Here is a 23,411-nt window from a genome sequence, read left to right as displayed (position 1 = left end):
GCATCGCATCCGGCTCGTGATGGCAGCGAGATGTTTGCTGGATCAATAAAGTCGAGAGCATGCGCGATTGCAGCTCCTTTTGCAATGAGCTGCAACTTGGTCCCGAAAGTCGTAAACAAGAGTTTCGCACAACCGTCAAACAAGCCAACAAGTCCTCTTGCAGCGCAGATCCCTTTCTCGAGAAGCAGGCTCACGTTCCTCTCTGCCATTACGTCGCGGTGGCATGATGAGTCGCTTGCTACCAAGACCATAATCCTTAACCGTGCAAGACCGTAACATCAGCAGCAGTAATACGTAAGGCGGGTATTGATGAACCGTCAATGCTAGATTTCGCAATGGCTTGGCTCGGCGAAAATGTCACATGTGATTCATGTAAATTAATTATAGCATCGTTAGCCTATATACATCCCAGCTGAGTAGAGTGTGTCGCGAACAGTGGGAAAGAATAACAAAGTTGCCAACATAAACAAATCCGTCAATTGCAACTCTTCAAACGCATCTTCCAGCCGGGGTAATAAGTTCTGCCCAGCCGTGCGAATCTGAGGTCCAGTCCACTCGATTAAAACTTTCTTTCAGTTTCTTGCCTAGTATAATGCTCACAACTGAATAGTCCGCTCCCGTATCAACTAATCAAGGTTACCCAGGGTTATGGTTAGATGACCTCGTCTGATAGCCGTTATCTTGTAAGAAGCGTGATGGAGGATGTTCGGCAGTTCGCTTGTCAGCGGCCTCACCTCCGCACGTCACTGTTCCTAGTTTTCCCGACGGCTCGGGGAGCGGGGGCTCGGTGAGCGGCCAGTGCGGCAAGTAGAGGGATATGGACTCCGGGAATATCTAATGTCGCGGGACCCGCTTTGTGGGGCATCTGCGGGATCTGTATGCGCCGACACGTACTCCTCGATGTCGCGTGGTCGTTCATCACTAAGAGGAAATCGTGCACGCGAATGAAAGGCACGAAGCCTGGCGCAGCAGTACAGCCAGAACCTCAGCATGTGTCCGGTTTCAACACATTGGTAACAAAGGGGCCGATGGTCAGAGACACGCCAGACGTTAGTCTTTCGAAACCGTTTCTCGGCTAGAAAAGGACGACGCGGGCTTGGATCATGCGTAGGTGTGTCCGCTCTGGCTCTGGGAGAGTCGCACCCACTATGGGGCTGGTTTAGATGTGCCGGCCGAATTATGTGGTAATAGCAGTCTTCGGAATATCAGTGGGCTCCCAGGCGATTTGATGGTGTCTTCAGTATGTCTTAGACAAGATCCTGCAACCAGCCAAATTTGGTGAGAAATCCTGTGTGTGAGGAAGTGGATACCGGCCTAGTAAGCTTTGAGCATTGAGGGCGTGGTAATCTCCACATGACCTCCAGTCATCCGGATCTTTCTTTGACACCATATGGAGTGACAATTATCATTGGATAGAAAATGCCGAGTTCAAGCATGTGCTGAAACTCACGGCGAGTCACAGCGAGCCGTTCTCCAGACAGGCGGCTAGTGGGACCAACCTGGAGGCTAGTGCGACCAAGCTCAGGTTGTCCAGAAGTCACGATGTGGTGGGTTATCGTGTGTTTCACCGGTGACTATCCGGTGTGCGGCTTCGTGATGTTGGGAAAATTGGCAAGGACTTACTCGTACGGCAAAGCAGGGACGAGAGCTCTAAGACCTGTCGCCGTAGAGGTAGAAAGTACGCCGTTGACGAAGAGTTTCGTGCTGAAATGAATGAAGCGATGGGATTGTGCATTGACAGCGAGGTTGAAGAAACTGAAGAAATAGCGTGAGAACAGCTTGCCAGGCATCGGCGATGAATAAAATCCAACGGAACGTTCAGCGCAATCCCAGCATAGGTGTAAGAGACCGTTGGCCATACGTGCGGATGGGGGAGTTGTTTATCGCTCAGAACTGGGAGTTGGTTCGTAGCGATAGCGATCTGCCCAAGCTGCTTGTATTACACTGACCTGTTCTCTAGTGTAAACGAGAAAGCGAGCACCAGTGACCTTGACAGAAACATAAAATAGGCGGAGTGTCTGCGAACCAGTACCGATTGCCACCGTCAGTGAGCAGTCGCAGCGTTTCCCGACCAGGAGCAAGGCTGGTTGCACTTTCTGGCAGAGGTGCCGCAAATACGATAGTACCAGCACACAGCCCAGAAGGAGGAATCAGGCAGCGCTTGAGATGGTTGCAGTTCCGGCGAGGGCGGTGGTGATGGTACTAACAGCAAGACTGAAACACCGGCGATGAACGGCATGGCAGGGGCTGCGAGGTCGTCAACCCGCCGGACTATAGCATCCAGTCGTGCTTCGTTGCTCACAAACTGCGAGGCTCTGGTAGCAGTGGAAGGCGGAGCGGTCACGGTGCTGGCGCTGGCGTGCCTTGAGTAATCCGTAACACGATCTGTTAGTTTGGTGAGCTTTTCCAGAGTGACATCACCCGCAGCCATGAGGAGGAGTACCATGTTCTGGTGAAGGCGCTTGAGAAACAACTCACGTAAACTGTCCAGCGCCGAAGGGCAATCTCCAAGTAGATGTCTCATGCCACAAAGGAGCTGCGAAGGACGGTTCTCACCACGTTCTGTAGCGGTGAAGAGTTGCTGCAGTCGGCTGCGCTCGGACGTTGATTTATTACAAACAAGAGCCACCTCCAGTCTGTAAAAATGTCGGGCGTGTCCGGCAAGGCGATAATGTCCGCTAGTTCATCGTCGACGTGCGGACGCAAGAAGGACACGAGATGGAGGAACATGGTCTCTTGGCTGGTGATACGCCGCAAGTGGAAATGCGCCTCAATCTGGAGTACCCAGCACGAGGGCTGTTGGGGGCAACAATGGTAGGTTTACTGGTTGAAACGCAGCAAACGAAGCGCCGTTATGCCGAGCGTCCTGGGGCAGGCCGCCAGCTTTGGGAGGGGTGGAAGAGCTTGCGTAATCTATATAGGAGGGCGGTTGTCGACGCCGAGTCAACAAAGATGTCAGAGCTAAAACGAGTAATTACCAGCTTCCACAGCGATCCAGTTCGAACTCTTTTTTGCGCTGTTCCATTGAAGCGCTTAGTGCCAATCTCTCCTTTCGTCCACCGCCTTGTCGGGGCTAGCGATGAGAGCGCGGCGCAAGGGGCGCTACAAGACAATCTACTCCGCACAAGTCACAGATTGCTTAGAGGATGTACTGAGAGCCTTGGAATGAGAGCAATTAGAGATAATGGCTTATGGCGGAACACCTCGGTAATCTCCAATTCACTTATGACACCATCTTGCTAATTAACTCAGGATAATAACTGCAAAGGATAATTGTGAGCCTGGACCAGCAAAAGAGAAATGTAGCCGTGAACAATAATATGCAGAAGATTAAGGTAGTGTTCAACAGCGTTCGAAAGGAACAGCAGTTTCCAATAGATAACAAAGCTCTCGAAGTGCTTGGTAAATATATTCACTTAGGAGAGGTAGTAAAAACGGATCAGGACCAAGAAAGGGGAATAACCTGGATAAAAAGATTAGAATAGAGCACTTTTGGCAAGTACCCGCAGATTATGGCTAGCAGCTTACTTGTTTCGCTCAAGAAAAAAATATAGAAAATATACAACAGCTGCATCTTGCCTGCGCTCACCTAATGGGCCGAAACTTGGAGGTTAATAAAAAGGGTTCAACTTAATTTGAGGACAACGTAGAAGACTATTGAACAGAAATGGAAGGTGGAACGTTAGGAGATAGCAAGCGTACAGAGAGGACCGATTCTTGAGAAATGAAAACGAAATTGGCATGGGCAGGGCATGTAGTGCGAAGAGAGGATAACCAATGGTGGTGGTTTCGTGGTGGTTTGTGGGGTTTAACGTCCCAAAGCAACTCAGGCTATGAGAGACGCTGTAGTGGAGGACTCTGGAAATTTCGACAACCTTGGGTTCTTTACCGTGCATAGACATCGCACAGCACATGGGCGCCTTGCTCTTCGCCTCCAACGAAAAGCTGCCGCCGAGGCCGGGATTCGATCCCGCGTCCATGGGAACAGTAGTCGAGCGCCGTAACCACTGCGCCACCCCGGCAGGGTAGGCCTAAATTCCATTGGAGTCTAATTGGTTATCTTAAACGACCAACGACCACGATAACCAATGGTTGTTTAAGAAAACCAATTAGACTCCAATGGAAGTTAGGCATATAATGGGGCGGCGTAAAGTAGGCCTGGCTGATGAGGTAAAGTACGCTGGAGTCAAGGAAATGCGGCTACCACAAGATTGGGTTAATTGCATTAATATCGGAGAGGCCGTCGCTATGCAACGGGTATAGTCAGGGACAGGGAGGTTAGCTAGTTGGTGCATCATTTTTTTTAAATACACAGCGCAACAAACATAGGGCAAGCGAGTAGACGGGAACAGCGCTGTTCACGTCTACTGGCTTGTCCTATGTTTGTTGCGCTGTGTATTTTTAAAAAATAGTCAGGGACACTCGGGACTGCGTAGGCGGTCATACTTTTTGGCGCTAACTACAAATAGTGTGACGCCGCTTTGGCAACCTATTGAACAAGATTGATCTTTCGATGCATATGACAGTTCTTTATGTGTCAGCATAGGAGCCCGTGCTATGTTTCCTTGACGTAGGGTGTCTGACACATTCAATGCTGCGAGAATTAAGAAAATTAATTAAGAATAGTGATAATTAAGAAATTTGAGCACGTGTCGTATTCATTGCAAAGGGATCTGTGTCACTTTATTACAGAGCTGCTGGCAAGATTCTGATTAATTACATTTCAGTATGTCAACAGCCACACGCAATCGAATTACCAATTACGAAGTAATCCATTCGTCGTTGCGGCAAACGGCGTTGCCTTCGCACTATCAGACATAAACAGAGCGAAAATTACATCATCCAAAGTTTTTTGAAGGGAAGCGCTTCAAAGTTTTATCTAAAGAAGCTCCTTTTATTACCTTGAGTTTGTTGAGAATTTAATGCTGTTTTATTCCTCCTGCACTCAGAAAAATGAAAAAATATATTGTTAGCAGCAGAGTAGTAACCAGTTATGGTTGTCATTTGTCTGTGGTCTACCGAAATATATTATTCTCACGCTTTCGTGCACAGAACAAAATCTACTCACCGACCACGGAAGAAACGACCATTCTTGCATTATATCCCGCTCCCGTCCCATGTTCAAGAGCGATGAAGTATTTGGGGCGCCTGTAAAAAGTTTACTTTCAAGAACCACATTGACTTTATTTCTGCTCACAAATATCAAAAAGCAATTCATGCCCATAAATTATTTTTCGTTTTAGCAATGTGGAATATACGAACGCAATTCATTGTAGAAAAGGGAGTGGAAAAAATTAATGACGCAGATTAATGTCCCTAAAACAAAATGAGACTGACCACAAAAAAATTCAGCTTTTAATTTGTATAACTGCGTTGGTAGTAGGATTGGTAGTCCGAGTGTATCAATAGAAGTCAATTTAAAATTAATCCAGAAGTCGTTTGTGACAAGAAAATACCGGCGGCATGTTCTCTGCGATACACACACACACACATATATATATGTATATATATATATATATATATATATATATATATATATATATATATATATATATATATATATATGTATTGTTTCGATACGGCAAGCCGATGAAAACAGGAGAACAGAGGACAGAGAGATGGTCGATGACAGTGAGAAGACGTTTTTATGAAAATGTTGCCGGGCCTGGCACGAGCGCTCCTGTCCGCTTTTTCTTCCTTGATGTCGTCCGTAACATTACCCGGGGCCACCGAGCGATCGTCCCGATCGTGGACGAGGAAATGCACGATGTTGATGATTCCATGACATGATGATGGGCGTGTCTAGATGCTTGAAAAAGAAGAGGAAGAAGGAAGAATAGAATGGCTTGCCGGCACGATGATACGCGATGAACCTTGGCAGGACACTCTCGGGCCACACGTTGCCACGACTCGATGGCGGAGGCCAAGGCACGCACCGCATGGCATAGGCAGGGGAGAATGTCTTGAAGTGTAGCGGTGTCTTGAGTCGTAGGGTCCTTGGTCAGCACATCAGGTCAGTGGGGTCACATTAGGTCATTCGGGTCTCTCCTTCGTCGTGTCCTGTGGTCGGCGCGGGGGAGACGGGGCGGAGGAACGCAAGGTCTTGCTGGGTCTGGCAGGCTGGGAAACAGCCATGCAGTGCCTCCTAACCTTTCGCCGACGGCGCGAGAAGTCGCAGGGCGCTGATGCTTCGGACCAGGATGGGGGAGGGTGATGATGAAGTACCAGCACCTACAACCAAATGTTAAGGGAAACTTACACAGCGGTAAAAGCCAGATAACTCTCAGAAGCTCACACCACCAGTACAAACCCAGCTTAGCTTGAGCGTCGTCTTCTTCACAACACCACACCAGTGCGTCGTCGTCATCTAGATATTGCGCACCGTAACAGGTTCCTTTGGCGGACTGCGAAGTTGCTGCTCTAACACCTCAGCATCTGTCGGAGCAGCATATATCAGCTTCTTCACATTCGAACCTCTTTTCAAGCATGATATCTGCGGATCTGCCAGATGACCAAGCCAGAGCTCTCTCTGACCTTTTGCTGTCGTACGCTGATATATTTGATTTCGGGGACCGACCATTGGGCCAAACAACCGTTGTGACCCATCGAATCAATACGGGTGATGCCAGCCCCATCCACAGACGGCCTTATCGTGTTTCCCTTACTGAGCGGCATGCTATACAGAAAGAAGTTGACAAGATGCTGACGCAAAACATTATTGAGCCTTCCTGCAGTCCCTGTACGACCCTTGTCGTATTGGTCAAAAAGAAAGACCAAAGTTGGAGATTTTGTGTGGGCTATCGCCACCTTAATCAAATAACAAAGAAAGATGTTTACCCTCTTCCACGAATTGACGACGCGCTTGACTGCTTGCATGGGGCCAGCTATTTTTCTTCCATCGACATGCGTTCAGGCTACTGGCAAATTGCTGTCGACGAACGGGATCGCGAGAAAACCGCATTTGTCACCCCCGACGCACTCTATCAATTCAAGGTGATGCCATTTGGACTCTGTAACGCTCCTGCGATATTCGAGCGCATGATGGACTCGCTCCTCCGTGGCATCAAGTGGACAACATGTTTATGCTACTTAGAGGACGTCGTAGTTTTCTCTTCCACGTTCGCAACCCACCTTGATCGACTTTCTACACTCCTGGCCGTTTTTCGCCGCGCCGGTCTTCAACTGAACGCCAAAAAATGCAGCTTCGGTAGGCGCCAAATCAAAGTCCTGGGTCATTTGGTTGATGCAAATGGTGTACAGCCCGACCCTGACAACGTTCGAGCCGTGCGCGAGTTCCCCACCCCACGTAGCTCAAGTGACGTGCAAAGCTTCCTTGGCCTTTGCTCCTACTTCCGCCGCTTCATTCGGAACTTCGCAGACATCGCTCGTCCGCTTACCTCTCTTCTGAAGGAAAACGTACCTTTCACAGGGGGTTCTGACCAAGCATATGCCTTCACGACGCTTATTTCCGCCCTCACTACACCACCTGTTTTGGCGCACTTCGATCCTTCTGCACCTACCGAACTGCGCACCGACGCTAGCGGCCATGGTATTGGTGCGGTCCTTGCCCAATCCCAACATGGGTCCTCCCGCGTCATTGCTTATGCCAGCCGCCTGCTTTCGTCCTCTGAGCGCAATTATTCAATTACAGAGCGGGAATGCATTGCACTTGTTTGGGCGCTGACCAAAGTTCGCCCTTATTTGTTTGGGTGGTCCTTCTGTGTAGTGACAGACCATCATGCTTTGTGTTGGCTGTCCTCACTTAAGGACCCCACTGGCCGTTTAGGTCACTGGGCCTTGCGAATACAAGAGTACGAGTTTACTGTGGTATACAAGTCCGGCCACTTAAACCAAGACGCTGACTGCTTGTCCCGCCATCCCGTAGATCTTCCCGATTTGTCCGACCATACTGCTGACGACTACATTTTGTCCATCTCGGACTTTATAAATATCGCCTCCGAACAGCGTCGGGATCCTGCCCTCAACCGATTATAGACCACATGCGCGACAACCCCGACTCTTCCACCAGCATGTTTGTGCTCCATAACGAGACATTATACAGACGCAACATGCGTCCAGATGGCGCGGATCTTTTACTGGTTGTTCCGGTTCATCTGCGCTCTACTGTCCTCGCCCAAATTCACGACGCCCCTACAGCAGGACACTTGGGAGTATCACGCACGTACGACTGTGTGCGATGACGATTTTTCTGGGCTGGTCTCTACCGCTCTGTCCGTCGCTACGTCGCCGCTTGTGAGCTATGTCAGCGCCGTAAGACACCATCGCTTCAACCTAGTGGGGCCCCTGCAACCAATCTCAGTGCCGACTGAACCGTTTGCTCGTATGGGCCTCGATCTTCTTGGGCCTTTTCCGACGTCGACGTCTGGAAACAAATGGATTGCTGTGGCGACTGATTATACTACCCGATATGCTATAACCAGGGCCATCCCCACCAGCTGCGCCTCCGACGTTGCTAACTTTCTTTTGCATGACGTAATCTTGATTCCTGGCGCTCCGCATCAACTGCTCACAGATCGTGGCCGCTGTTTCCTTTCTAAAGTTGTTCATGACCTTCTCCGCTCATGCGCTACTCGTCACCAATTCACCACGGCCTACCATCCACAAACGAACGGTTTTACTGAGCGCCTTAATCGCACACTAACCGACATGCTTTTTATGTATGTGTCCGATCACCATCGTGACTGGAACATCTCCTTACCTTTCGTCACGTTCGCCTATAACTCCTCACGCCATGATACCTCCGGATACTCTCCCTTTTATCTACTTTTGGGCCGCAACCCTTTACTCTCCTTCGACACCTTGCTGCCCCTTGACAACTCTTCCTGTAGTTACGCTTCGGACGCCATCGCCCGCGCTGATGCCACCCGCCACATTGCTCGAGACCGGCTTGGCGCGTCTCAGTGCTCACAAAAGCGTCGTTATGGCCTACATTACCGAGACGCCCACTACCCTCCTGGTTCCCTCGTGCTTCTTTGGCTCCCGGCCCGTCGTGTGGGGATGTGCGAGAAACTTCTGCCTCGTTACGTAGGTCCTTACTGCGTCCTGCGAGAAGTCACGGATGTGACTTATGAGATCGCCCCTCTACAGCCCAAGTATCCTTCCACAACCCCTCATCCAGAAATTGTGCACGTCGCCCGTCTAAAACCGTACTATTCAAGTTCTCCTGTGTAGGCATCACTAAGACGGTGCTTCTCCCGCGCGAGGAATACTGTTATGGTGCGCAATATCTAGATGACGACGACGCACTGGTGTGGTGTTGTTAAGAAGACGACGCTCAAGCTAAGCTGGGTTTGTGCTGGTGGTGTGAGCTTCTGAGAGTTATCTGGCTTTTACCGCTGTGTAAGTTTCCCTTAACAATATATATATTGTGAGACAGCACTTGCACAAAACGTCTGTTCTATTCCAGAGCCAGCTGGCACACAGCGCGCGACGCTCCGAGCAGCAGTCAGCGATGATGATGATAATGATGATGGATCTATACAGATGAAAGAGGTGAAAGTTCACGCGTTGCGCTCACACAAATCCTCCCGACAAAAGAGCGGCCACCCTGGTCGCTGATTACAGGGATGAGGGACGACGGGCATAGGGCTTCATGCGCAAGGCGTGGACGATCTCTTCGGAGCGACGACGTCGATCTGCGACGGTGTGCGAGGGAATAACGCGATAGTTCACCGAAGACGTTTGTTGGAGTACTGTATAAGGGCCAATGTAACGATGGAGAAACTTCTCACACAGGCCAGGAATGCGGATTGGTGTCCACAGGAGAACTTCGTCACCGGGGTAAAAGCAGGGAGTTCGATGGCGTTGAACATACAGGGCTTTGCGTTCCTGTTGAGCATCTTCAGTGTTCAAACGGGCAAGTTGGCGACACTGGGCCATACGAGTGGCAAACTCTTCGCCCAGAGATTCAGACGTAGAGGGAGCAGAGAAGAAAGTAGTGTCCAGTACTGTCGATGGTTGACGGCCATAAACTAAAAAGAAAGGGCTATAACCAGTAGTGCGCTGAACAGCGGAATTGTAGGCGTAGGTGACGAAAGGTAAAATGTTGTCCCAGTTCCGGTGATCAGGAGCGATATACATGGATATCATGTCGGACAAAGTGCGATGAAACCGCTCGATGAGTCCGTTGGTCTGAGGGTGGTAGCTAGAAGAAGTCTTATGGACGGTGTTGGCTGCGCGCAGTACTTCCTCAAGGACTTGAGAAAGAAATGTCTTTCCACGGTCGCTAATGAGAATACGAGGAGCACCATGACGCAAAACTATCGCACGCAGGAAAAAATCGGCGACTTCAGAGGCGGCACCGGAGCGAAGAGGTGCGGTTTCAGCGTACCGCGTTAGATGGTCGATGGCAGTGACAACAAAACGGTTGCCGTCTGACGTCAAAGGGAGAGGACCAAATAAGTCAATGGCGACCGTGTCAAAAGGCACAGATGGGCAAGGTAGAGGTTGCAGTAGGCCAGCAGGAGGGGAGGTTGAACGCTTGCGATGCTGGCAAGACGGACATGATGAAATGTATTTGGCGACGCTGGCAGAAAGCCCAGGCCAGAAGTAGCGGCTCTTGATACGGTCGTAAGTTTTGAAGTGGCCTAAATGTCCAGCAGTGGGGTCGTCGTGGTAAGCCTCCATAATTTTAAAACGAAGGGAGCGAGGGGCAACGGGTACCCAGCGTTGACCCGTAGGGTGATAAACGTCGCGGTAAAGTGTTCCATGGTGAAATCGGAACCGACGAAGCTGACGGCGCAAGCGACTGTTTGGGACAACTGATTCTCCACGGAGGCGAGCGATGATTGTGCGGCAGTAAGGGTCAGTCAGCTGCAGGGACGAGAAATCAGCATTGTTCTCGAGTGGAGCTATAGTGATGGGTGCAACATTCAGGTGGCCAGAAGAAGGCTGACTCGGATGGCAGCAGGGAGAGGAGACCGTATGTGGGGCCGCGTCAGTAGGTAGCAATGGGCAGCGGGAGAGGGCGTCAGCGTCGAGGTGTTTTCGCCCAGATTTATAAGTGATGGTGAAGGTGTATTCTTGAAGACGTAGTACCCAGCGACCCAGTCGACCCGATAAGTTCTTCAGCGATGACAGCCAACAGAGTGCGTGATGGTCTGTGACAATGGTGAAGTGGCGGCCATACAAATAAGGTCGAAATTTTTGAACCGACCAAACAACAGCGAGGCACTCTTGCTCGGTAATAGTATAATTACGCTCAGCTGCAGTAAGCGTACGACTGGCGTATGCGACGACTTGCTCTTCAGACACTGCGTTGCGTTGCAAGAGAACCGCGCCAATACCGTGGCCACTGGCGTCTGTGTGAAGTATGGTGGGCGCGACAGCGTCAAAACGGCGAAGCACAGGGGTGGAAGTGAGTGCCTGCTTGAGAGCTTTGAAGGCGTCTTCACATTCAGTGGACCAGGTGTAAACCACTTGGGAAGACGCGAGCTTGTGTAGCGGGGCAGCAATTGTTGCAAAGTTCCGAATAAAACGGCGGAAGTAGGAGGCTAAGCCAAGGAAGCTGCGAAGATCTTTCTGACATTGGGGCCGAGGAAAATTAACGACAGCCGTAATTTTTTCGGGATCAGGCTGGATTCCTGCCTTACTGACGACATGGCCGAATACTTTGATGGTCTTACTGGCAAAGTGGCACTTCTTGGTATTCAGCTGAAGCCCCGCCTGGGCAAGGGACGTGAGGACATCAGTGAGACGCTGCAAGTGCTGAGTGAAGTTTGACGAGAAGACAATGATGTCGTCGAGATAACATAGGCATGTTTTCCATTTCATGCCGCGAAGCACGGTATCAATCATGCGCTCAAAGGTGGCCGGCGCATTGCAGAGTCCGAAAGGCATCACGTTAAATTCGTAGAGACCGTCGGGGTTAGAAAAGGCAGTCTTGTCCTTGTCTGCATCGTGCATAGGAATTTGCCAGTATCCCGAGCGGAGATCGAGACTGGAGAAATACTCAGCGCCTTGAAGACAGTCTAATGCGTCATCAATACGAGGCAAAGGGTAAACATCCTTGCGCGTGATCTTGTTAAGTGCCCGGTAATCCACGCAGAAGCGGACTGAGCCATCTTTTTTGCGAACGAGGACCACAGGTGAGGACCAAGAGCTCGTGGATGGTCGGATGACATTTCGAGCAAGCATGTCAGCAACTTGCTCCTCAATAATTTTGCGTTCTGCTGCTGAAACGCGATACGGCCTTCGTCGAACAATAGCAGAGCCGTCCGTCTCTATGCGATGAGAGGTGACGGAGGTCTTCCCCAACGCTGAGGCGCACACATCAAAAGACTCTCGGTGCCGCAGGAGGACGTCTAGCAGAGCTGTGGACTGCTCGGATGTAAGGTCAGGGCTGATGGCGGCTGCGAGCGCAGAGGATGTCGGAAATTGAGGCTTGGCAGGAGGCGGTGGTGCGCTGGAAAGTGTGTTGAGGGGAACGGGATCGCAGTCAAAAATAAACCCAACTGTGGCTCCTCTGGGCAGTAAGAACGGCTGGAGAGTTGTATTAAGGGCCGCAACGACCGCGCAACCGCGGGTGAAGGAGGTGAGGCACGAGGCAAGAGCTAGGCCGTCGGAGGTCCACCGAGGAGCGGGCATAACGAAGGCTTCGCCATCGAGAGGGTAGTCCAATGCCACGATGATCAGCTGCTCGCGTCCTGGGGGCAAAACGAAATCAACTGCTGCGAACACGTGTGGTGGTGAACAATCAGAAGTCGGTAATGTATCGGGGTCCGCAAGATGAATAAGGCGCTCATGGCAAGAGATGAGGGCGGACGCCGACGATAAGAAATCCCACCCCAAAATCATGAGATGAACGCACGTGGGGAGCACAATAAATTCGATATGATGCCGCTGGTTATCGATGAGGACACGTGCTGTGCATTGGCCGGTGGGTTTCATAAGAGTTCCATTAGCTCCACGAAGTGGCGGACCGATGTATGGCGTTATAACTTTGCGCAGATGAGAACACAGAGAGAAATGCATGACGGAATAAGCGGCGCCGGTGTCGATGAGGGCCTCAACGTACAATCCTTCAACAATCACTTCTAACATATTCGACGGTCGCCCAGGAGGAATTGTAGATTTCGAACTCGAAGCAGCTTTCCCTCCAAAAACTGCTTCGGTTAGTTTTCCGTTATAGGTTGGAAGGGTTGCGAGGCAGGACGAAGCGGTGACGTGCGGCGAAAAGGCGAAGGGGATCGGCGTCGGGAAGGACGTGAGGGCCGTGAAACATTGGTGGAATTCGGAGGAGAGGAAGAACGCCGGTAAAAGTCTGAGTAGGGCAGTGCAGAATCATCAGGCTGGCGCACGCGGGCACGTTCAAAGGGAGCATAAGCCCGTTGCTCGTCTTGTTGGCGGCGGCGACAGACACGGGCAATGTGGCCACGTATCCCACAATAGTAGCACACAGGGCGGGAGGGGCGCCAGGCTGTAACAGGACGATGCACTGTAGGATATGGTGCCATTGCCGCGACGTGACCGCACACGGGTGCCGAACAAGTCGGGGAAGGCGGAGTGGGTTGCCGTGAAGTAATCTCGGCATAGGTTGGCAAGGAATGTTGGGGGGCGTTGGGAGGCGGCGAGGGAGGTTGGGAGGCAATGGGAGGTGGGGCAGGTGCCACAGTGCAGTTGAAATTCGTCAGTTCATCTTTGATGATGCTGCGCAAATTCACCGTTGCTGGCGGAAGAGTTGGAGATACTGCAGAGGGGTTGGTGAGGCCGTAGAGCTCCTCCCGTATCATGGTGCGGATTAGGGACCGCAAATTTCCATCTATGAGGGAGCCACCATCACTGGGGTCTTGCACGAGGCGGCAGGACTGTAGCTGGTCCAGACGTTGACATGTGGATGTGATGTCAGATACGGACGACGGGTTTTTAAACACAAAGGCATTGATAGCAGCAGTGTTGATGCCCTTAATTAAGTGGCGAACACGCTCAGATTCAGGCATAGCAGCGTCGACACGGCGACAAAGGGCCAGAACGTCCTCGATGTACGACGTATAGGACTCGCCGGGCTGCTGGAGACGAGCTTCAAGTTTTTTCTTTGCCTGCTCTGAGCGACCAGCCGGAGTGCCGAAAATTTTCTTTAGCTGGTCCGTGAATGTAGGCCAGTCAGCGATGTCATCCTCGTGATTGAGGAACCAGGTTTTGGCGACGTCAGCCAAGTAGAAGACGACGTTTAGCAGTTTATGAGCGTCATCCCAGCGGTTAAATGCACTGACCCTGTTGTAGTTGTCGAGCCAGTCGTCGACATCTTCACCGCGAAGGCCAGCAAAGATTTGGGGATCGCGCTGGCGGCTGGTGACAGTCCAGGCAGGGGCAGCCGCAGTAGGAGGAGGAGACGCCGGGGGTGAGCGAGCACCGTTGCCCTCATCCATAGCACAGGACCGTGGACGCAAGCGAAGGCCTGAACGGAGCTCCAGGGAGAACGGTAGGCGGTTCTAAAGCGAGAGGTGGGGAATACGAATCGCACCTCCGCCACTTGTGAGACAGCACTTGCACAAAACGTCTGTTCTATTCCAGAGCCAGCTGGCACACAGCGCGCGACGCTCTGAGCAGCAGTCAGCGATGATGATGATAATGATGATGATGGATCTATGCAGATGAAAGAGGTGAAAGTTCACGCGTTGCGCTCACAATATGTATATATATGAAGGAAAGAAGCCAACAGTCGGCGAGGCCAAGGAAAGCGTTGGGGATGGTGCTTTATCTTTTTTATTATTATTTTATGTTAATGTTTGCTTGGATAAGGACAGAAATTAGTAATGCAATCTGTTTAGGGGAAAGATAATCAAACACAAAGTATATATATATATATATACTGGAAGAAGGCAAGGTCGAGACGGCAACGCAAGGGATGCCGTGTCTGGCGTTTATTCCGTTGACAGTTGACAGCCGTGTGGTGCGGGCGCGTTTTCCATCGCTCCTCCGATTGCACGTGGCTACCGGAAACGGGCGGACTGGCGATAGCGGGAGCTTCTGAAGCGTCAAATAGATGAGTTCTTTCTTTTATTAACTTTATTTCGTTTTCAGCTAGTTAGGCTAGGTGCTGCCTAAAGAACAGATTTTAGCTCTTGGTCCTAGCGGCCTGGTTTTTTCGTGCCGGCAGCTAGGTTTTCTTGGCGTTCATTATTTAGCTATCTTATTATATAAATATTTTTTTTTCTAGGCTATTGGCATTCGCAGAATTGGATTTTAACGCGTGTTTGCTAGTCGTTTTTTGTGTCTTCTTTTGGCAATTTGTATATTCTGAGAATTCGTAATAGATATAGTTCAGTCGATGAGCGCTTAAGATATGCAATCAAAAGAAGGTAAAGTCTACTCAGTGTGAGGCGCAGGCTAATATCAAGGAAACGCGTTTTGACTCTGTAGGTGAAGCTGAAGGCAGCGACTTTTTCTGTCGGTGTTGCGTACTGAGTGCGTGTTTAGATAGATTTGATCAAGAAAGGGGCAGTTTAGTGTCTCGTGTGGATGATTTAGAAAATGAAGTACGTTTGTTAAGAGCGGAAAATCAGGAACTGCTTGGACAGCTTACTCAAATTGAAAACAATGGGGCCGACTTTATCCTTGGAACCAACGAGGACGAACATTCCAATGCGAGCGACGTGGCTGGGGCAAGCACTGGCATAGAAGGCATAAGCAAAGTAGGTCAGGCGGATCCGAACCGTCAGAGTTATTTATAAGCAGCTAAGACGCCGGAAGAAAAGGAAGAAGTAAGGAAGAATGAAAATCCCAGAGATAAGGACACAGATAACCGAAAGCAGGAACCGACAGTTGGGAGAGAGAGAGAAGGCCCAGGTGCTTATCGCCGGGGATTCTAACATGAACAGGTGCAAGCGAGACATCTTGGAACGCGTAAGGGGTGATAAGAGAGTGTTGGTTGGAGCCTTGCCAGGGAGAACAATGAGGGCAGTGCTAAAAGAGAGTAAAAAGAGGCTGTTGAAGAATTCCGTAGAGCGCAGTATTGTAATAGTAGCCGCGGGGCTAAACGATGTCCAAAATGGTGACGTTGCAGGAGTGGTGGAAAGTTTAGCTAAGGGAGTTGACGAGATCAGGGAGATAGCACAGCAGACGCAGATAGTTGTATGCACAGTACCAGAGGTGCTAGGATTGAACGGAAAGATGGAAAAAGAAGTGGTGACAGTTAATCAGGACACAAGAAAGTTAAGCCTGGAGAAGCGTTCCGAAGTGGTTGAGGTAAGCAGGGCGGTACATAAAGCAGGTTTTGGTAGGGCTTTTCAGCGAGATGGAATTCATTTTAACAGGAGGGTGGGAGCAGAGATCGGCTGGCGCCTGGCAGGCAGGGCTGTAGCTTTTTAGGGGGTCCCCGAGGACTTCGTGCACAGAGGTAGTTAGAAGTGAAGCAGAAGAAAGTGTAATAATGGAGGCTGGGCCCCCAAAAATGGCAAAGAGTAGGTCGAGAAAGAAAAGTACAAAAAAGAAATTTAACACTAGGATCAGCTACATAAACATGCAAGGTGGTAGAAAAAGAGCGAAATGGCTAGAGACAGAACAGCAGTTGAAGGATGAAAAAATAGGTGTGTACGCTCTTTGCGAGACTCATCTCAGGGATCTAGAAGATCCGCCGTTTACCGCCGTTTATAGAAGGCTACGTCTGGGAAGGGTGCAACAGAACGAGAATGGAAAAAAGGGTGGAGGGGTAGGTATGTTGATACACCAGGGAACAAACTGGCAAAGAATTAAATCATCTTGTAGAGAACATATCTGGGTTTCAGGAACAATTGCCGGCATAAGGACATGGCTAGGGGTAGTTTATTTAGGAACAGGACATCAAATCAGGCAAGAAAACAGGGATCTTGTTGAATGTCTCAGTGATGATATAAGCCACTTTGGAAACGGGGCCAATATTATTCTACTGGGGGACATGAACGGCTACATCGACGATCTGGATGCATACACGGATTGTAACGGCAAGCTAATGCTAGATTTTTGTGAGCGACACGATCTAGTTATAGTAATTAGAGAAACAAAATGTGAAGGCCAAATCACGTGGGAATTTCGCAACAGGCAGACGACCATTGACTATTGTCTAATGTCGCAGGAAATTTATAGCAAGGTCACAAAAATGGAAATAGACGAAGAAGGGGAGTGTAGTCTGGGAAGTGATCATAAGCGTATTAGTCTGCAGATGGGGCCCTTGATGAAAAGAGAAATGGAACTTAGACAAAACGTAAACGCAAAATTAAACGATGATCAAATAGCGCAGATAGCAGCAGACATAGAGGAAGCAATAGAGAAAAGCCCCATGGAAGACTGGGATTATGAAGAGGTAGAACTACTCATAAGGAGGAAAATTCAGGAGGTTAAAGTAGCAAACCGCTGGAATGGAAAGAGGAAGCCACGGAGCTGGGGGAATAAGGAAATCAAGGAAGCTATTGAACAACGACGGGCTGCTTCAAGGGAACACCGAATGGCAAAGAAAGCACAGGTATCTAAGGAGGAAATCTGCCAAAAATAGGAATCATATTGACAAAAGAAACTTCAAGTGCAGGCTCTCGTCCAAAGTAAAATAAGACAGTCCACAGATCGCTGGATGGCTGATATACACGATGCCTCCAGAGGCGGAGTAAGAAAATTCTGGAACGATATAAGCTGGCTAGGGAAGAAGAATCAAAGAAAGCAAGATCTGATTCAAGATAACGAGGGAAATTGTTTAAAGGGAGATAACTCAGTGGGAGATACATTACATCATTTATAGCCGAGTCATTTAAGAGCGACGATAGGGTAATCTCCGCGAATCAGGAAGCAACACAAGGTAGCAGAATACAAAGTAGCGTAGAACTGACCAATCTAAACTGGAAAAGGGCAGAAAAATATATTCCTAAAAACACATCTACAGGAATAAATGGAATTCCGATCAAGCTGATTAATGAACTCGGTTCAAAAAGTAAGGAAACGTTGTTAAAAGCTCTGTAAACAGTCATAACGAATAAGCAAATTCCGGACAGCTGGCGGCAGAGTAAAATGAATTTGATTTATAAAGGGAAAGGAGACAGGATGCACATAAAATCCTACAGGCCGATTACCATAACATCTGTTATGTACAGGTTAGCCATGCAGGCAGTGAAATTAAAGGTGCAAGCATTGGTTGAAAGTAACGAGATACTCGGAGAACTTCAGAACGGCTTTAGAAATGGTAGGCGCTTAGATGATAGCCTGTTCGTGCTTACCCAATGCAACGAAATATCTAGAGTGGAAAATAGACCTTTGTATTTGGCCTTCCTGACATAAACGGCGCGCACGACAACGTAAGCAGGGAACTCCCGTGGAACATATTAAAAGAAGAAGGTATCAGTTATGAGATAATAGAGTTCCTACACGAAATATACCAGGATAACAAAGTAGACATTACGTGTGAAGGGATAAGAAGAACGGAGGATGTCAAAGTATGCAAAGGATTAAGACAAGGCTGTCCTCTATCACCGGTGCAGTTATGCTTTATATGATAAACCTGGAACGGAGGATACAAGACAGTAACCTATGTTTTAACCTGTCATATAGATTAGGTGGAAAGGCGGTAGAGCAGCGCCTCTCCGGTTTGATGTATGCAGACGATATTGTGCTGCTAGCTGAGAGTCTGGAAGAATTGCAAACTCTAGTTAAGTATTGCGGAGACGAAGGACACGCTCTAGGCTTCAGTTTCAGCGCAGTTAAGTCGGGTCTGATGAATTTCAACGGCTCAACTGATTAGGCTCTCAAAATGCAATTCCTTTAAATACCTAGAGTAGCAGAATATAAATATCTGAGGGTATGGGTAAACAAAGGATTGGCATACATTGGAAAGCATGAGCAATCACTTAATGCCAAAGTGTGAAGGAATGCCGGGATACTGAAGCATAAGACATTGTGGGGATATAATAGGTATGAGGTTTTGAGGAGTATTTGGAAAGGAATTATGTTGCCCGGACTTACTTTCGGAAAAGCGGTTTTGTGCCTAAAATCAGAGGTACAGTCGACATTAGAAACAGATCAGAGATCCGTTGGACAATTAGCACTAGGTGCCCACGGCAAAACTACAAATGAGGCGGTCAAGGGAGATATGGGCTGGTAATTTTTCGAAGTACGGGAAGCTCAGAGTAAAATATTATATGAGGAACGCCTGAGGAAATTGTACAGTAACAGATGGGCAGCTAAAGTATTTAAATACCTGCACCTAAATAGCGTGGACTCACAATGGAGGAAAAGAACTAGGAAACTAACAAGTAAGTATGCTAGTAACAAGGACGGAGAAATAAAGAGCATTAAGCAACAGGTGAAAAACACAGGAGGTAAAAATTTGATAAATTCGATGGAAAAGAAACAGAGTGTGGAATTATACCGAAAGTGGAAAATGCAGATCAGGAAGGAAGCTTTCTTTGATAAGTCAAGAGGCAGTGCCCTACTTTTTGAAGCTAGATTAGGGTATCTTAGAACACGAAGCTACAAAAAGAAATTTAACAATGAAGACGCATGTGCTGTATGTGGTAACTCCAGTGAAACAATTGACCGTATTATACTCGAATGTAATGGTATGTATCCGGAAGTTGATACAGGCGCAGTCATTGTTCCTGAAGCTCTGGGGTGTAGAGATAACAGTGGCCGGGTGAATAAACCGGCGGTGGAAACTAGCAAAAACGACTGGAAGATTGATGGCTTAAAAGCAGAGAAGCGACATAATGTTAGTAATGTAGGAACAAAATTTAATAAATAGAATGATGGTTTAGTTAACCATTCCAAATCAATAATTAGGATATAGGGAGAAAAATGAGCATGATAGCATCTGCTACCACCCCGTTTCAAAGGGGACGCTCCTATATTCCATCCATCCATCCATCCGATGGGCCACCGAGGCGCGTACCAGGAATGGCGCCGCGGGAAGATGAAGATGATGATGGTAAGTACACGTGAAAGAAGATCCTTGGAAGGTTCACACAATTTTCCCGGGGGGTCAGATGCGGCCAGCCTGGCCGCTCTTAAGCTACTGCTGCATCGCGGCGCACAAATGGCTTCAACCGAAACACATGAGCTATTTCAGTGCCACGGTGACGTTGATCGGCTAGGGGATGAATAGGCGTCACTTTGTAGTTCACTGGGGACGTTTGACGATGGCCTTGTACGGACCAAGGTAGCCGTGATGAAATTTATCACTAAGCCTGGGGTGCGGAGAGGTGCGTAAAGCCGTACTTCGTCACCAGGACGGAAGGAGACCTCACGATGAGTAGAATCCTAGAGACTCTTGCGATCTTCCTGGCAGGCTTCGGTGTTGAGGCGAGCAAGGTGACGGCATCTGGTCACACGGGATACGAACTGGGCAGGTACTGATGTGGAGGAACAGTCAGACGTAGAGAAGAATGTACTGTCGAGAATTGTGGTGGGAGGGCGGCCATAAAGGAGGAAAAATGGAGAGTAACCGGTAGTCCGCTGTACTGCTGTATTATAGGCGAATGTGACAAATGGTAAAATAGTGTCGCAATTTCGATGATCCGGTGGGATGTACAGGGTCCTTGAAAATATGTGCGAACACGGCGAAGCGTTCGCACATATTCGCATATTCGCACATATTCGAAGCGTTCGCATGCGCACATAGCGTGCGCATGCGCCCCATTGTTTCGATGCGCGACCGCGCCGGATGCGCTGACGCTCACGGAGCGCGGGCACGCTTCGCCGTGTTCGCACATATTTTGAAGGACCCTGTACATTGAGATCATATTCAATGAAGTGCGATAAAATTGTTCCGTCAGATCGTTAGTCTGAGGATGGTAGCTTGAAGTGGTCTTGTGAAGGGGGAATGATGCGTGGAGAACTTCGGTAACGACTGTCGATAAGAAGGTCGTTCCGCGGTCACTTAGGAGCACCCGTGGAGCGCCATGCCTCAATACAGTATATCGCAAAAGGAAATTTGCAACCTCTTGAGCCGAGCCAGTGGGCACATGTGCCGTATCCGCGTACGCGCAAGGTGATCCACAGCAGTTGTGATCCAATGATTGCCCCGATCGGAGAGAGGCAGGGGACCATATAGGTCGTTGCCGATTACTTCGAACAGTGTGGCTGGACAGGGAAGGGGTTGCAGGAGGCCAGAAGGTGGGGAAGTCGGGCGTTTGCGACGTTGGAACAGGGGGCTGGAAGCGATGTATTTAGCTACACTGGAGGACAGGCCAGGCCAGAAGAACCGTCTCTTCACACGCTCGTAGGTTTTGTGAAAACCTAGGTGACCTGCCATAGCGTCATCGTGTAGGGTCGCCAGGATACTTGGGCGAAGCACCCGCGGGAGGACTGGGATCCAGCGGGTTCCCTCAGGGCAATACACGTAGCGGAGTAGGATGCCATCCTCGAGCTTGAAGTTGCGTAACTGTCGGCGGAGCCTAGCATTTAGTGGGTTCAAAGCGCCTTTAAGGCGGTCGATGATGGGACGGCAGTAGGCGTCGGCTAGTTGCTCCGACCGGGCAGCGTGTTTGTTGTCAAAGGCGTCAAACGAAACTGCTGTGATATGCGTCGGAGGAAGAGAAAATCGACTCTGGTCAGAGGCAGAAATACATTGCGTAGGAAAACAGCAGGTTGATGGCGAAGTGGGCAGCGAGAAAGCGCGTCGGCATCTTGGTGGTGGCGACCAGATTTATAAACGACATCGAACTGGTACTCTTGTTGGCGTAGAATTCAAAGACCAAGTCGACCTGTCAAATTTTTCAGCGAGGACAACCAGCAAAGAGCATGGTGATCGGTCACAACTGTGAAGGGGCGATTATAGATAAGGACGAAATTTCTGAACCGCCCAGACGACGGCAAGACATTCCTGCTCGGTAATTGTATAATTTCTCTCAGCTGTAGTCATGGTGCGGCTGGCGAAGGCAATTACTTTCTAAGGGCATAACATTAAATTCGTAAAGTCCATCGGGAGTTGCAAAAGCGGTTTTATCTTCGTCATCTTCGTGCATAGGTATTTGCCACTAACTAGAACGGAGGTCGAAGGTCGAGAAATATTGAGCGCCTTGGAGAGAATCAAGGGCCTCATCGATTCGCGGCATCGGGTATACATCTTTGCGGGTAATTTTGTTGAGTGCACGGTGATCTACACAAAAGCGAACTGACCTGTTCTTTTTTTAACTAATACTACTGGAGAGGACCATGGGCTTGTTGAGGGACGAATAATATTGCGATGTAGCACGTAATTTATATTTTCTTCAATAACTTTTCTTTCAGAGAGAGAAACCAAATAAGGCCGTCGGCAAACGAAAGAGTTACCTTCAGTAAAGATGCGGTGCTGTGCAACACTAGTGCGTCCCAGTGGTGGGGAAGTGGTACCAAAAATGACTAGGTGATGTCGAAGCAATGTCAGCATTTCTTGGCCTTGGTTAGGCGTGAGGTTCGGATTAATAGTCTTTGAGAGTACAGGAAGAGAGAGGTCTGTCAAAACTTACTGCTGAGGCAGAGGGGCAGTGAACACCATCAGGGACAAAGGCTGAACATCCACCATGCAAGGCAGACAGGTTTCTTTTGGGAGCACGAGAAATTCACGTGAGGCATTAGTGGCCGCTACTGTCGCTGAGCCGTTGCGCAATCGGACAAGACTTGACGGGAAGGCGATGCCGCGTGCAAGATGACGATGAGATGTTGCGATGAGTACGTCTCCGTCAGTGATATGGTAAGAAACAACGGTAAGTAGTTCTTCGCACTGAGGAGGCAAAACAGTATCAGCTGCGGCAATGAGGGGATAATGTCGTCCAGAAAAGTCAGATGCAAAATCACTGTCTGTCATACGGATGACACGGTCGCCACAGGAAATTATTGCTGAAGCAGGTGACAAAAAATCCCATCCAAAAATTATCACATGCGCACAAGGTGAAAACACAGCAAACTGCACCTAGTGGCGGACGCCGTCGATAACAACTCGCACTTTGCTGAAGGGCGCAGAGGAACGTTATTGGCTCTACGTAGTTGAGGTCCATCATATGGTGTCGTCACTTTTCGTAAGCGGTAGCACAAATCAGCGTGAATAACAGAAATTGCAGCCCCTGAATCAATCAAAGCTTCGACCAATAATAATCCTTCAGCAAAAACAGAAATAATATTGTACGGGCGATCAGGAGGACTTTTAGTAAGTTCGCAGAGTGCAGTTTGACCTCCGGCAACTGCATCATTTAGTTTTCCAGATGGCGGACAGGAAGAGGTGTTGCGGGACGGAGAGGAGAAACTGAGCGGTGGTATGGGGATGGGGAGCGGCGTCGAGATACATGGGCTTCACTAGGCTCAGACGAGGACACTGGAGGAGGAGAGAACCGACAAGGCGGGCTGGGACTAGACCGGCGTTGATAACATGTAGTTGAAGGCAGATCAGTTTCGAAGGCGTCGTAACCACGGCGGTCGTTCTGAACGTGGCAGCGACAGAAGCGGGATATGTGTCCTCT

The 23,411-nt window shown here is 49.3% G+C and overlaps 1 long non-coding RNA gene across 1 annotated transcript in view; it reads right to left on the bottom strand.

The window, feature by feature from the left end:
- Positions 1-23,411, bottom strand: part of LOC146177973 (uncharacterized) — a 147,496-nt gene that overhangs the window by 34,241 nt on the left and 89,844 nt on the right. Inside the window, exon 5 of the long non-coding RNA XR_014701409.1 lies at positions 5,069-5,148. This is a non-coding gene — a long non-coding RNA (uncharacterized LOC146177973). The remainder of the gene's footprint in view (positions 1-5,068; positions 5,149-23,411) is intronic.

Source organism: Amblyomma maculatum, chromosome 10 (genome assembly GCF_055883805.1).
Source record: "Amblyomma maculatum isolate TAMU_Amacu chromosome 10, ASM5588380v1, whole genome shotgun sequence".
NCBI lineage: Eukaryota > Metazoa > Arthropoda > Arachnida > Ixodida > Ixodidae > Amblyomma > Amblyomma maculatum.
Note: the sequence above shows the minus strand (reverse complement) of the source record. Positions and strands in the feature narration are given on the sequence as shown.